This window comes from Globicephala melas, chromosome X (genome assembly GCF_963455315.2).
Source record: "Globicephala melas chromosome X, mGloMel1.2, whole genome shotgun sequence".
In the NCBI taxonomy this organism is placed as follows: Eukaryota; Metazoa; Chordata; class Mammalia; order Artiodactyla; family Delphinidae; genus Globicephala; species Globicephala melas.
The window spans coordinates 85,400,236-85,404,659 of NC_083335.1; positions in this window are offsets into that span (position 1 = coordinate 85,400,236).

The window sequence follows — 4,424 nt, forward strand, 5'->3', positions numbered from 1 at the left end:
TGCCAATCATTCACTGACCAGCAGAAGCCACCCATGGCTGAACTACAGGGACTGCCAGTGGACACTTCAAAGTCCCCCAATCACTGGCATGGCCAGGCTCTTCATATCACTAATCCACAGTGATGACCACAGGAACCCTGAATAATGCCCAACACAGGCACACCAGTTCCACACCCCCAGCAGGTTTCCAATCATCCATCTTCCCAGACTGCCAGTTACTGACCCACATAGTTTCTAAAACCGAAACTATGGAGCAGCCAAACACTGAGCTTTCCTGAAGGATGTTATGACTTTCATTTCAGAAACCAACTCATTGCCCTTCATGGATGTGCATAGCAACATTATTCATAATAGCTCCAAACTATCCAACAACAGGTGACTAGGTTAACAACCCTGGTACATCCATACAATGAAATACTATTCAGCAATAAAAAGGAACAAAAAAACTGATACATGCAACAGCATGGAGGAATCTCAAAAGCAATATGCTGTGTAAAAGAAGCCACAAAGAAAAGAGTACAATCTGTATGATTCCATTTACTTGAAGTTTTAGAAAAGCAAAACTAATCTATTGTGATAGAAGTCAGAATAATGGTTACTAATGGGTGGGGAGGATTGACTGGGAAGAGATCATGATGAAACTTTCTGGAGTGATAGAAATATCTTGGTACGGGTTGAGGTTACATGGGTCTATATATTTGTGAAAACTCAACACCCTACATACCCTAAGATGGTAGCATTTTATTGTATGTAAATTATACCCCAATAAAGAAAATAATCAGAAATACTGTGGGAATGTTTATTTTGGATCTGTTTGTACCAGCAAGATAGTTACTTGTATGCACGTCTATGTAAAATCTGCTGGATACTGACTCTTGGGAAAAGATCTGCTGGGAACCAACGGAAATGGAGATCATGGGAAGAGACTGACAAACAGCTCCCACTGTTCCACCTTACTGCAGCCCTCTCTCCTTGAGTGAGGATTTTTCTTGCACACAAACCAAGTAAGTTGTGGGGAACCATGCACCTTAAAAAGTTCACGAGATGAAATGTCCTCGCAGTTACTGTAGGAGGCTTTCCAGTGTCATTCATTCAGCACATATTTATGGCACTAACCCTGGTCCAGGCATTGTTGAGGTGTGAGGAAGACAGCATCAAACAAAATGGAGGGCTTCCCTAGTGGCGACGCAGTGGTTGAGGGTCCGCCTGCCGATGCAGGGGACGCGGGTTCATGCCCCGGTCCGCGGGGATCCCACGTGCGGCGAAGCAGCTGGGCCCGTGAGCCATGGCCGCTGAGCCTGCGCGTCCGGAGCCTGTGCTCCGCAACAAGAGAGGCCACAGCAGTGAGAGGCCCGCGTATCGCAAAAAAAAAAAAAAAAAAAATACAAAAAACAAAAAAAACAAAATGGATCCATCCCCTCTACTCAGGCAGCTATCACTCAGTCCCCAACGCCTTCAGGTGAGACTTCAGGCAGGGAGAGGACCACAGAGGAAGATCCCATGGGTGCAAACGTTAGAAAATTAGAATCTGTCGAAGCATCAATATGCTTGGGAAAAACAGACCTATGCCTCTTGGAAAAGGTGTGGGTTAGTATTATTCTGAGGTAAATCCTGTGTTCTAAGTTTTGTTGTTTTTTAAAAAACTTTTCTTTTATTGAGGGATAATATACACAGTAAGGTATATAATGTGCTCACATATTAAGTGTACAATTTGATGAGTTTTGATAACTCATTCAAATCAGAATATAGAATAGTCCCCAGAAGTCTCCCTCATGATACTTCTGGTCTATACACCGCCTCCAACCTGAGGTAACCACTGACCTTCTTTATGTCACCATGGACTAGATTTGCCTGTTCTGGAGTTTCAGGTAAACATACAGTACAGAGGCATGCATATGGAGTTATAGAGTGATATGGAGTTTAGATATATGGCGTCACACAGTATGGTCTTTTGCGTCTGGCTTCTTTCACTCAGCATAACACTTTTGAAACTCATTTGTATTGTATGTCAGCACTTTTGCTTCTTTTTATTGCTGAGTAATTAGCCATTGTATGGATGTATCACAATTTGTTTATCCATTCACCAGCTGATGGATATTTGGACTGTTTCCTGTTTTGCCCTATTACGAATGAATTCTAAGACTTACCAGATGCATTATAACTCCATCCTTGACTTATTTCTTGCATTATAGATGGTCGGGAGGAAAAACAGGAAGCCCAAAGTCACTGAAAGAGAAAGAAAATGCAACTTGGAAAGGAATGTGGTTGTGAAGCTGGCCGTGGTCCTCATGGCTAATACAGGGTAGCTAGAAAGATAAACTAATAAAAAAGTTTCAACAGGGTTTTAAAAAAATTTTTTACCAACTTCAGGAAAGGAGAGTGAGAGCTTTCCAGAACAAGTCCCCCCAACAAGGTGTCAAAGTGAAGGGATTTCTGCACACCACAAAACAGGGCTTTTCTGTGATATATTATGGGTAGGTTGGACAGGGAGAGATCCTAGGTCCAGTTACATGTTCAGCTGATGAGAATAGAAAATGTTAGGAGAAGACAAAGAGGCAGAGGACCTAGGCATGAGCATTCCAGATCCCAATTAGGGCATAATTATGTTCAGTCTTTCCCAGAGCTTATGGGACATAACTCTTGGGGTGGCAATGAGGAAGAGAGAAAACACTTGGAGTACCTCATCCTACATAATTGGCCACAAGTGAACGTAGTGTCCACATTCTGCTATGATAAATATGTCATTCCTGTTGCACATATTATGAAAACTTCATGTGACAGCTCTGTTTTCCATGGCCCAGGGCACTCATAAGCCCCTCACAGAATAACAGTGACCTGCTGAGAGCCTAGAAAGGTAATGGGATTTGGGAAGGGAGATCCCGCTGAACCTTGGCATTTCATCTAGGCAGAACCAGTGATGGAAGTGATGGGCAGAAAAAACTTTCCAACACATGCACTATATAGTTTATTCCCAACTATATCCCCAAGGGATAAAGATTTTTATTGCCGTTTTACTAATGAGAAAACTATAGCTTATAACTGAACCACTTTTCTGTACACCTGAAACTAGCACAACATTGTTAATCAACTGTACTCCAATATAAAATTAAAAGTTTATAAAAATAGGACTACCATATGACCCAGCAATCCCACTACTGGGCATATACCCTGAGAAAACCATAATTCAAAAAGAGTCTTGTACCACAGTGTTCATTGCAGCACTGTTTACAATAGCCAGGACATGGAAGCAATCTAAGTGCCCATTGACAGATGAATGGATAAAGAAGATGTGGCACATATATACAATGGAATATTACTCAGCCATAAAAAGAAACGAAATTGAGTTATTTGTAGTGAGGTGGATGGACCTAGAGTCTGTCATACAGAGTGAAGTAAGTCAGAAAGAGGAAAACAAATATCATATGCTAACACATATATATGGAATCTAAAAAAAATAAATGGTTATGAAGAACCTAGGGGCAGGACAGGAATAATGTAATGATGCAGATGTAGAGAATGGACTTGAGGACACAGGGAGGGGGAAGGGTAAGCTGGGACGAAGTGAGAGAGTGGCATGGAGTAATATATACTACCAAATGTTAAATAGATAGCGAGTGGGAAGCAGCTGCATAGCACAGGGAGATCAGCTCGGTGCTTTGTGACTACCTAAAGGGGTGAGATAGGGAGGGTGGGAGGGAGACGCAAAAGGGAGGAGATATGGGGATATATGTATATGTATAGCTGATTCACTTTGTTATAAAGCAGAAACTAACAAAACATTGTCAAGCAATTATACTGCAATAAAGATGTTTAAATAAATAATAAAAGATAAGGAAACTGAAATAAACAAATAAATAAAATTAAAAGTTAAAAAAAGAAAAGAAAACTATAGCTTAGAGAGATTAGATTAACATGTCTGAATTCACATAAATTCTGTGGTAGAGTCAAATATCTCTCAGCGCAGGAGTGATATCTGAAGGTGCTCAGTAGAGACATCTCGTCTGAGTTGTCCCCCGACATCCTAGCCAAGTACAAGTGATAGTTGAGAGCAGTAATGTATGATATACATTAGATTTCTTTTCTTTTTCCCTACTAGTACTATCAACTTCTGTCTTGTATGTCTTGAGACTATTTTTTTCATTTTTAAAAAATTTTATTGAAGTACAGTTGATTTACAATGTGTTAATTTCTGCTGTACAGCAAAGTAACTCGGTTATACATATATATATTCTTTTTCATATTTTTTTCTATTATGATTTATCACAGGATATTGAATATAGTTCCCTGTGTTATGCAGTAGGACCTTGTTGTTTATTCATCCTATATATAATAGCTTGCATCTGCTAATCCCAAACTCCCAATACTTCCCTTCCCCACCACCTTCCCCTTGGCAACCACAAGAGACTATTACATATTAATGCGTA